Here is a 12259-nt window from a genome sequence, read left to right on the forward strand (position 1 = left end):
TTTGTCTTTATTCTCATTAGTTGTCTGCTTGGTATTGTATTGATTTTGTATAGAGAAACTGTGTCTTGGGCACTCGATCCTAGGAGTTAAAGGAACCAACAAAATTCTTTAAAACTGAAATGAACTTTTGGTGCAGTGAAAAACCTAATTCAAGGTAGTTTAATTCTTTAATTGTGTATTCATTTGATCATTTTTTAAAAGATTATACACTGACATCACAAACTTAATCTAAAAAGCAGGTTTCCTCTGTAGATCTTGTCAACCAACTATAAGTATTTATTTAACCCTCTCCTTTCTAGCATCAGTATGAATAATCTCCATACTACTTCCTAGACATTTCCCAGGGTTCTGACAAGGAGAATTTGTTCAACAATCAAGAGCTTCTTTAGTTGGTGATCATATCCTTTATTCTCATGACCTTAATGTTTGGTTCAAAGGTGATGTTGTTAGGAGAAATTAGATGTTAGTCACTCTTAGTGGTTGAAGGGTTAAGGTGGATCACATCATTTTACTGACAAATTATCTTTCCTATATTTCACGGAACTCACAACAAAACAGAGTCTTTGTTAATCATATGTTGGAGGTGTGCAAAACAGTAAGTTTCGACTCATGTAGTTTACAATTAAATTCAATCACAACTACAATTAGACTAGAAAGGCAATTACCATTGATAGTTAAAACACAAAAATTTACATTTACATACTAGAGCAATAATCATACACCTTTGTGAAGTTTTTATGCCCACTTTAAATGTCATATCTTCCTTCTGATGCACTCCTTCTGTTAATGACTTCTTTTCCCACAGTTTGCCACATCAAACTTTGAGAAGATGTCAGCAACGTCTGATGAAAATGATGCTGAGGACGAATAAACAAGATTCTGCTTCATTACCTTCCTAGTATACTCTTCTACACCATTATGTACTGAGCTTCATATCAAAATGCTGCATTATATGTTAATGGCATAACTTCAAACATTTGCAACCTGATATAGCCTATACATGACCTAAAGAGCTGCACAACACTGATTTAATGATAAGTCATCAATGCATTCAATTTCAGACTCCAATAACAAATTGTGACAGTTATGACAACCCATGTTTTTTTTAAATAAAATGTTATCTTGTTAATCAATATTAACTCTCAAAACTGGCTGTCACTTCAATGAAAAAACATATTAGTCACACAAAAGGCGTCCGAAGCTCATGTCTCGAGAAAAAGCAAAACGATGAATTCATGAAAGCGTCACATGATGCATGACTCGGTGCTAATTAAGTTACGAGAGGAACCATTGTATGAGAATTTGAACACATTATAAGGTAAAGTATGGGGAACGAAATATCATCCATTTAAAAGAAGAAGTCAAGACTGCACGCTACGATTTGGACCGTTGTCCACGTAGAGGTAGTTTGCGCCCTGAAAATCCTCACAGTTGGCATTTTTCTCAGCCAAAGTTGCAACAGGAATAACAGCGATGGCCCTAAATCACAAAGTAAGGTCATGAGAATAAAGGAAATGATCACCAAATAAATAAGCTTGCAAACGATGGTCTTTTTCTGTACAAAATGATTTCAAGTCGACAACAATATTAACTCTTCAAGACTTTGAACTGTGATTATAATACGTACATCTTAATGCAACCAAAACAACACACCGAATGACAAAACATTTACAAACTTTAACTAAGCAGAATTACCTTTTTACCATGCGATGAACAATTGTCGTAAAAATCATAGTTCCAGTGTTCCCCTGTTCCCCTATTCCTTTTCGCCAGCAATCTTAAAAGCAGTTTCCACATGGAAATTCTTCATTTTGACTTTCCTTTTTTTTTAATTTTTTTTTTTATCTAAAACCATTTCTATTGTCAACGAACGATTCACCATACAACAATAAACATATTCCAAACTTGGACGCCATCGTTTAGCTCGTCGTATATTACGGCTATTTGCTGCAACAAACCGGCTGCGTATTAACATAGATCTTCCTTCGCAGCAACCTCGTTACTAGGAGACTAATATTCACTAATATTCACCAATATTCCCCCAGCAACAAACCGGTCTAACACTACCAATTGCCTCGTCAGGCGACACATTCTTGCCCATATACTTCCAAGTCAGTTGCTTTTAGCATCTCATACCCTCTGTCTGACAAAATCGAAGTTCCACTACAAATCATTCCTGATTTAAAACGACTAATACAATCTAAATAGATACTTTTCTTTCTCTAATTATCGATGCCACATTTGAAATATACAGGTAAATTCTCAACTAGTCTCTAAGAATCAAACACCACTTATAAGGGCCCAGGTGCACTAGGAAAATTTTGCTAGTCTTTTCACGGAAAAATCTGTCTTCTCTTCAGTGAGGCAAGTGTGCCCGATAATTTTTTATCCTACCAAATTTTGTGACTCGTTATCAGTCTCGAAAAGCATTGTTCTTCTGCTTTGGAGCTGAAAAAAAATTTTGTCAGGTGTAACATCTGATAGATGTTTCGATTTTACAAGCCAGAACATCAACTAAAGAGCGTTTAAATTTCACCTTCTGAACCTACCTTTAAGACTGAGTACGTCTTTCGTGCCCACCAAAGAGCGCGGTAAAATTAGCGTCAAAGAGCTCTCTAATTTAAACAATTTGTGATCTGGATTTCTTTCAGTTGTGAATACGAAAAAGGGAAAAGAAATACAGACGAAGAAAACGTAGCCGTCATAAAGAATAAGTTATCCAAGTACGTTGTTGTCTTTGAATGGTATACAGAACCGCGTTTTATTTAATTATCTCATTTACCGATTAGTCAAATATTCTTAGCTTCCACGACCACTTTATCGAGAGTCTGCAAACAAAGAAGACTTCTGTTAACAAGCTTAAAACTGGATCCGAAGGAAACAAAAGACAGCACGATTCAACGCCCAGTCACCGCCTGAGGACTCACTCACTCAAATCGGTTCTTCAAAATGACATTTTCCTCATCGCAGTGGTTCACGTATGAATAATATGTCGTCTATCTCAATGACTACATCTAAGAAACCTACACGAGTCGCAGAATCAAGACTTGAAGTGACGTTTTTCCAGGAACGGCACTCTCAATAGCAGCAGAAATTTAATATTTAGCAAAGAAAAAATCACCTAGCTCTCTCGAAACTGAACTTTCTAAATCTCAAGCTCTACAAAGAATCGTTACTTCACTGGTAGAACTAGTTAGTCCTACAGTTCATTTTGACCACAGAGTCATCGCGCCTAATGCGCACTTCGACATTCCCAATTCTGTTAATTACTTCGAATGTGAAACCTCGTGTAGCCTCTTCAGTTCCATTTAGACAATGCGCTCGTCCCAATTTAACCCGGACATAACCGATTGGCAACAGCGACCAGGAGTGACGAACCACCTGTTACAGATACATGTCAAGTGCTTTCCTGACCCAGTGAAAAAGCCTCTAACGCAATGCTTAAACTCCATCAGCAGCTCAACAAAATCGTTGAAATGCTTGCTATACAGCGAAAGAAAAGTTCTCTTACTCAACCAGTCAAGTCTCTCTTTTCGATGATGACTGTCTGAAGTATGAACCCTTTCAAACAGCTTTCGGGTCCCATGTTTGGCGAAAGTCCACGCCTCACGAGTAGTTTAATTTCTAACTTGGTTTTCTCTCACTCGTGAAAGCAGCAGTTCATTCGTAAATCACACTTGAAGTCGCATCCAATGTACTTCAAGAAATACATTGGATGCGACTTTTTTTGTTGCTTGAGTTAAGAAAAAGGTGTTATATTTCTTGACTAAAGCTGATAGGTAATTAAGCATAACTCATAACAAGGAAGAAGTATAAAAGAGAAGATAAATAAACCTACAATAGCTTAAGACAGGTCGCTATTGGCCTCTTTAAAATAGTGCGTCTTAATGAGTCTCTTAAACATATCAAAATCATTCTCTTTTTTAATATAGTCCGGTAAACCGTTCCATATCTTTGGAGCAGCCGTAGTAAATGATCTGTCCACAAGAGTGCATTTGAACTTAGCGGTATGGTCTTGCAAAATAACGCCCACAATACTCCGCAGGCTATAGCGAGAACATCGTTGAATATTTATGAGGTTACTTAAAAACGCAGGCCCCATATTGTGAATAGTCTTGAAAGAGATCACAGCGATTTTATGGGAAATTCGGAACTTCATCGGTAACCAATGCAGTGCAAGCAGCAGTGGGGTGATATGACAGTATCTGGCTGTATGGGTAATAAGTCGCGCAGCAGAATACTGAAGACGTTGTAATTTGGAAAGACGAACAGCAGGTACACCATAGAGAAGTCCATTAAAATAATCAATGCCTGCCATGATCACGCGTGGAGGCAGGCGTCAAGAACTTCCTTATTTGTCTGATATTATGCGGGTGATAGTAGACTGATTGACAAGTCATGTCAATCTGTTCTGTCATCTTAAGAGAGGATGTCAGCATCCATCGAAAAAATTTGAAATATTTTGGCAAGTCGCCCAAAATTCGATTTCACCCCATACTTTCATATTTTGCAGCCTAATATCTCATAATAATTTTGGTGTAGTTTTTTTTTGTGAAAATGTACTTAGTTTTCGAGAAATTAATTTTTTTCGTTCGAGCGCTCAAATATGCAAATTTTCACCGTGAATAATACCCGAGTTGGTTGACCTCATGTAACGAATGTACTTCCGCCAACATAGTCCTTTGTTTTATCATCTAAACTTAATCCTCTGTCATTATTGAAGCTGACAAAGAAATAATTTTTTTTTGTGGTGGATATTTTTGTCCGACATACTTTTCGTATGTCGAAAATTAACATTAAAACAAAGACAGTTTTAACACTCGATTCGAAGGCTGAGAAGAGGAAATATGTTTCTGATGTCTTAAAGGCGAATGGCTATACAAAAGCTTTTCTCCGTAACTGCCAAAAACCAGTTACAACTAATAGCCTCCTGATGAAAGGGAAGCAGCGACTGGTTCTTCTGTTATTCCTTACATTCAGGGTGTTACGGAACCCATCAAGAGAATTTTGAACAGCTTTAACGTTGAAGTTGCAGAAAAACCTTTTCAGACTTTGGGGCATATTTTTGCCAAACCTAAGGATCCTGTCAGGAAAGACCAACGAACCGACGCCATTTATTGTATTCCTTGCAATGACTGTGACAACGAATACATCGGACAGACCAAACGTTAGTTTGGTAGACGTTTGAAAGAGCATGAAAAAGCGGTTTTCTTTTGCAAAAAAAGAAAATTCAGCTTTATCGGACCACACATGCCCAACTAACCATACAGTTGGGTGGGATAAATTTAAAATTATCACCATTACTCGGCGTTACCACCGGCGCCTTTGTTTGGAAGCTTGGGATATTAACTCCACCTACGCTCCTTTAAATCGTGATGATGGCGGTTTACTTCCTGACGCCTATTTACACCTCGTCAGGGAAAAGGCAGCTAATTAGTGAACGTATGAAAGGACCTCTTGTTGCAGCGTTTAGATCACCCCTGATGAGGGCACTAGACAGGAGTGTCGAAACTTTGGGTCTATGAATTGTAACTTCTTCGGTTACATTTATTAAATCTGTAAACCAGAGTAGCATCAAACCATGTCTGATTGTCCACCTGGTTGTCATGTGGACTTTAATAGAGTTTATTGGGGTTTTCATTCCAGAACGAAACACTCATTCTGGACGACCTTTTTTAACTGTATAATATAAACGCGGTACGACTCATATCTGTACGAATCCTCTTTAGGAGCGAGGGAAGCATAGAAAAAGACAGAAAAGGACACAAATACTTGTTTTTTCAGACTAAATTATCTTGCATGTAAACACAATATGAAATTCATTTCGTTCCGGAACGAAACTCATTTTGGAATTATGTAAAGGGCACCTTGGGGACGGAACATTAGATTTTTGAGCTGGGGGCGACTGGGGCAAATTACTTTTTTTTTTTCCACTAGGGGGGCAAATCTTTGTTTCAATGTTTCAAGGTGCTGACGGGGGGGGGGGGGGCAGAAGGCGATCGGAAATGGGTGGGGATGCTTTACATACCTTTTAGGGGTCAAAATCAGCGATCGTGTACCTTTAACGGTCTCTCAAACTTAAGTGGACTACCAGGGACCTAGCTGGTACATTTTAGGGTGTTTTCCGCTCGACAAAAAACCTGAAATAAGCATTACTAGGACGATTTTAATGATTTGACTTGAGCCTCTAGAGCACATCAATCAAGGAGTTTTTATTTTTGGGATTTTTCAATTTTTGCTTTTGAATTAGTACTTTTTAGGGGTTGACATCAATTGTTGCCACTCCCAAATAGATAAGACTCTGGTACCTTTTATGATTTTATAGGGCTCGTTTTCGAAATTCCCAGCGCGCAGCCCCGCCCTCCTAAGTAAAGGTGTCCCCCAGGGGGTGATGATGCGTGCAGCACTCTTGAAGTTTAGCAAGGACAAATTTTGATGTGATTTTTGTTGAAGAGAAACAAGTTTTGTCAGCGTCTATTAGCTTATGCGGAAGGGCCCTTTACCACCGTCGGCATAATTACGCGTACCGCTATCGGGCGGGAAGCAAACAAAGTGTTCAGGCATTAGTATAGAAAATTCAGCCTGTCTGCACTTCCGGTAGCGTATTGACCAATTCCCAATCGGGACTTAAGTCTGGCAGGACACGTAATTTTGCTCAAAATGGTAAGTAGCCTACTTACCGGAGCCAGGCTGTATGAATTTTCCAGACATCTTGAGTACTACCCGTGATACACGCTTGCCAATTCCCTTATCGGCTTTTAGAATCGACTTAACCCTACCATTACAATGGCCGGACACCTCTTTAGGCACTCTACATCTACTATTGGAACCACGACTCCACCCAACATCTTTGTGTGGGGCAAATTGTAAAATTATCGTCTCGAAGATGCCGGAATGTGACAAAATAAGATGAAGTGATTTGAAATGTCTTTTTTACAACTATGCAAAGTAACGACTTGAGATATGCAACTTCCGTCTTCTCGGTAACTAAACCCACATGTTCCACCAGCGAACGATTTTTAAAAAGGCTAACCAAATTACGGGCTGGTGCAATTTTTTTTCTTTGAAAAATTGTACAAGAAAAATTACGTATTGCTAGTTAATAATATACAAGCAAAAATGTGACTGTTATCCCTTTGTTTTTATTTGGTGTCCTGACTCACCAGTTCGACCGCTTTCCTTTGCCTTGTTTTTGTATGCGTTTTACTAATTGCTAGGTAACAAATTTAGAAAATTTAAAAGTTAATATTTCAACATAGTCGGTATCGAGTGATAACGAATTATTAAACTTCCAGAACCCTGGTCCACGCAAAGGACTTTCCTCGTCGAAAGCAATGTTTAGCGATACAGCAGAGTTATCAGAATGTGCATTTTTAGAGGAAATAATATTATTTCGAGTGCAATTTGGTGTCATTAAGCATGAATAAATTCTCCAAAGACAATAAATTACACGAGTCTGCGCGGCAAGCGCAGTTTTTAGTCCTATTATTTACATCAAATGACACGAGTGATCGTGCTATTACTAAAGAATTTAAAAAATCGCCGAGTGCTTTGTCGAGTTCTAGAAGCACGCGGGAATTTCTAAGAACAGGAGAGAAGTGCGGAGAAGCACGAACCGAGGACGATTGCTTCTCGTACTTCTCGAGTGTTCTTAAAAATTCCTAAGTGCTTATATAACTCAACAATGCTCGAGGAATAAGTTTGTTTACTTCTTTTATAAAATGTATCGTGAATTGCGCGCGCTCGTACCGATGACGTACCGTGCGTGCATTATATCTCAACAATTCACTCGTGTGACGTAAGGCGCATGCTTTATGGAAATATAATGAACTCGTTCTGATCAATCACGGCGCGCGCATTTCTCTGAAAATTTTATAGAGAATAATACATGGGCGCGCGTAGATATGGAATTTCTCTTCTCGTGTTTAACTCGATAGCTCACGAATGAGCACAGCGAACGAGTGAGATGTCGAGTTGAACACAAGAAGAGAAATTCCATATCTACGCGCGCCCATGTATCATTTTGTTTATCATATAAACACAATAGCCCTTTATGCTGCTTTACTTTTAAAAACCCTAACAACAAATGTTAAAAAATACGATACTTTTTCACGTGTGTTGTTAGGGCTTTTCTCAGGGCCGGAAATCCTTGTATGACACCGCAGTTTATGTGATAATTGTTAATTATTTATAACAGTTACTGAACTGAGTGGAGCGCAATTTGGACTTAAATCATACGCGTGATTTCAAAATCGAACGAGTGCGCAGTGCTTGTTCGATTTGAAATCACAAGTATGATTTCAGACCAAAATTGAACGAGATGAGTTTCAATTACCACTTTATTACATCCATTTTGAAATCGCCTAAATACAGGACTTGGTCAGTTCAAATATTTTATTGATGCATTACTGAGCCGATCTGAAATTAAATTCATGTCCATTTCTTGGGGGGCAAAAGTAAGAGTTAAGAAAAAAAAAGTTGCAAAATTGCCACATGATACTCTTTGTCTTTCATTTTCCTGAACTTTGATCGGTTAAACAAGCCTTAAAATCTGATTGGTTGTTTTGTTTTTAGTTTAGCCTCCTCATTGGCTGGGAAAAAGATGTGATTTAAAGCAAAAAATGGTGCGATTCGTGAATAAATCGTATCAATTAGAACCAATCAGACACCACCAGTGATTTAAAAATGGGTATAATAAATAAGAAAAAAAGCATCACAGAAAGTCAAGACAAACGAAATTTTGACAGCGCGCGCGCGCCATTTTGTTATTTGCATTCGTCTCACAACTTTGCACTCATGTTACATGAACAAACTAAACAAATAAGTTGCACAAGCTTTTCAAAGCCGACTTCGATTGTTTGGGAAGTATTGCTCCAAGTAAATCCGCATAGGGTGCACCCTGCCCGTGAAAACTAAGTTTTTTTTCATCTTGATTCATGCGAGTCTCTCTTGGTCAGTCAGTTCAATCTTATTGGAGTGTGATCAAAAAGCCTAAAATTAACATGAAATAAAAGAGGCCGTGAGGTTTCTTAACCATTTCACTTTGCCTCTTTTAGGTTATGGCCGCATTACACCAGAGACTCCATTTGGAAAAATCGTCACTGTTTTATATACCTTTGTTGGTGTTCCTCTGACGATGCTAACTCTAAACACAATGGAAAAATGATTTCCAAACTGGTTTATGACTTCGTTTACGCAATCGAGACAATGTTGCTTAGCAGGATATGACCTCGAAACGTTAAGAAGAAGAGTGTTTTTGTGACATTTGCTCTCATGATTCTGACCGTTTGTCTCGGTGGATTAGAAGGAATGTACGTGGAAGGTTGGACTTTAGTAGAAGGCTTTCACGCATGGTTCGCTACACTTTCCACTCTGGGCTACGGTGACTACGTTCCCGGATGGAGTGTGCTTTTACAAGTTGACGAATCTTCAAATCCGAAATCTCAGTTAAATCTTGTTTTGATCACCTTTATTTCAGCTCTCTCAAGCATGGAAGCTCTGTGTGTGGTTGCTGGTTTTCTAAACTAGGAACAAAATTAGAGAAAAAGTTCATTTTGGAAAATAAACACAACATACATACAACAATAACAACATTACTATTGTAATTTATCCAAGAATTCTGGGCGTCAAAACATGAATGCCCGAGAGAAACTCCTCCTGCTCAACTTTAGATAGAAGACCCAAGTGGACTCTTTTTGCAACTCACCATTGCAATGATCTGGTGCAGAGGATTTTTCTACAAATGAAAGAAAAGTGGACTAGAAAAAATAACGAGAATGTAGATGAACAGGATGCGAGGCAGGAATTTTCACAGACAGAAACGCTTGTGTGGGACCAGATTTTTTCCTGAGAATGTAGTAGAGAAATCTTAAAGAGCTTCAGGATAGACGGAAAAGTCCATTTGTGAGTTTGGCGCATCATACAGTCCAAAATGAACGCGACTAGTCGATAGGAATGTGCAGAACCACACTGCAATTCCTGAACACTCGCTATCATGTGGTGTCTGTGTCAGTATTGTAGAGGCGTAGAAACCTTACGGAATAGTCTGCAAGTATATCATTACTGGTCTCTTAGCCCTTGAAATAGCAAAGGTTGTTTGATGGACCGACGAAGTCGATCTTGTCACGCTTTCCATAATTCAGGAGCGAACCATTCTTCCATAATGGAGCTATAAGCTTCTGGCCTGGTCCATCTGCCCTTCATGCTACCTGGAGTATTCAATTGTAAAAAATTCCTTTATTATATGCACACCATCTGTTAGGACGAGCGAGATCAACTTTTCTTCACGTGTAGATGGTATTAGAAAATCATTGTAACTAAAAATTAATACTCATGGCATAGAGAAATCTTGATGCATCGAGCATATATAATATTTTAAGGGGTCCATAGGTAACTGAATTCTTTTTTATCATTAGTCCCTAAACTTGGAATTGCTGTTTGATTGAACCTGACTTACACTTTCCCTAGAACGACATAACGGCCTCTCGGCCGTCGAGAGTTTAGTTTCAGACCATGTTTTTGGTGTATTGACAGAAATACAGTTATTTTTCGGTACTTGTGTATCAGAACCAACACGGAATGTTTTTTACCTTTCTGTAAAAACTGCAATCTGTTAATGTTTCAGACCTCACTTCAGGAATGAAATTTTCAGGGAAGTGATTTAATCTCCTTTTGTAAGATGTGAGACAAACTCTATCATAAAAAATGCCTCACCGATACGAGAGAGAAAGATAAGACGAGTTAGGAATTCGGCTTGCTGAGGTGTTTTAGAAGCAAACAAACAAACAAAAATGAGTAATAGATGAATAATTTTATGTCCTCAAATAATTCACGGCCAGAAGAGATGCAATTAAAGTCAACGTCACTCTCTCGAGAACATTCTGAAAAAATTGGAATAAATGAAGATCTATGGCGTTCCAGACTCTTATTAAGCCCCAGATATATGGTCTCGGGTACCCGAGATAACCCTCCCCCTAAGACAACTTTACCGAGGGTTTATGTGAAATTTAACATCTGCTGACCCTCGTTCGGCGCGCCAGGTTACATATTTGACAAAAGGGCGAACAACAGGAAGAAAATATCGTAAAAATCCTGGTCATGGCTTGTGCACGCATTTTCTGTTCGAGCTGTCTCGAGAGACAAGGTGTTTACATGTGAGAGACAAGAGGCGAGACAAGAGGCGAGACAAGGTGTTTACATGTGGAAAAGTTGTCCCGCTTCACCCCCCCCCCCCCCCCAGTTTTCTCTTGTACCTGAGACGAGTTCGTAACTTCATGTAAACGGTTGGCTGAATTTTTTAAAAGAAATAAGTGAAAAGTTAGCTCACTAAGGGTAACTTGGGGGGGAGGGTTGTCTGTGGTACCTGAGACTATGTAAATGGGTCTTATTATTTAATAGGCAGCTTACATCTTGAAAGACACAAACATTCTACAGGATTCGTCCTTTAACTGAAAACTGCGTTACTGAGATCGTTACGTTCGCTAGCTGCCAGGCTTAAACTAAAGTGTTAGAAGAAAGTTTATAACTTCCGAGCTTTGTGTCATGATCAGCAACAAATTCAGACCAAATTTCCATAAACGGAAACCTCACCAAAGAATAGACAAAAGCTGGTGGAATGGGACGTGGTATAAAACAGAACGAAACAATGTAAATCTGTTGAGTGAATTTTTTTCGGTGAAACCCCTACCCGACAAAATTTGTGTGAAACTTTTGTGGGATAAATGCTTCCAAAGCTTAGTGAATGTGGAAGTTCATTACCCACCCATTGCTTGAGCGAGATTTTATTGGAAACTCCACGTTGTGCGGAACGAATTTATTGGTCAGTTATCATGCAATGATCCCCATTTGCGTCAATATTTTTAGCTATGAGCGGTAAACAAATCATAGACCAATGAATGTTTTGTGCCGGACAAAAGCCATATTTGCTGATTTTAGCAAATCTCCAAAGTAATAAACGACAGAAGAAAGAAACGCTACGATTTTCCCATCAACATTTCGCCTACACGCATCTCTCTCTACGTGAAATTTTCCATTCCATAAAAAAAAAAAATCTCGAAAGTTGTTCACATTTCTTAGCTTCCTTAATCAATCGTCGTGTATAACGAGCTATAACATATATAGGTTTATTTGCCAAATTGACCGTTTAGAGCCAGAATTGCGTGACAGGTGAGAGAAAACATTGAAACTAAACTTGCTGGATAAAAGAAGAAACTTTTAAAACTTTTCTTCTATACTTTATAAGCTTTTCAGTGATAGATAG

Source organism: Pocillopora verrucosa, chromosome 10, assembly GCF_036669915.1.
Source record: "Pocillopora verrucosa isolate sample1 chromosome 10, ASM3666991v2, whole genome shotgun sequence".
NCBI classification, from domain to species: Eukaryota; Metazoa; Cnidaria; class Anthozoa; order Scleractinia; family Pocilloporidae; genus Pocillopora; species Pocillopora verrucosa.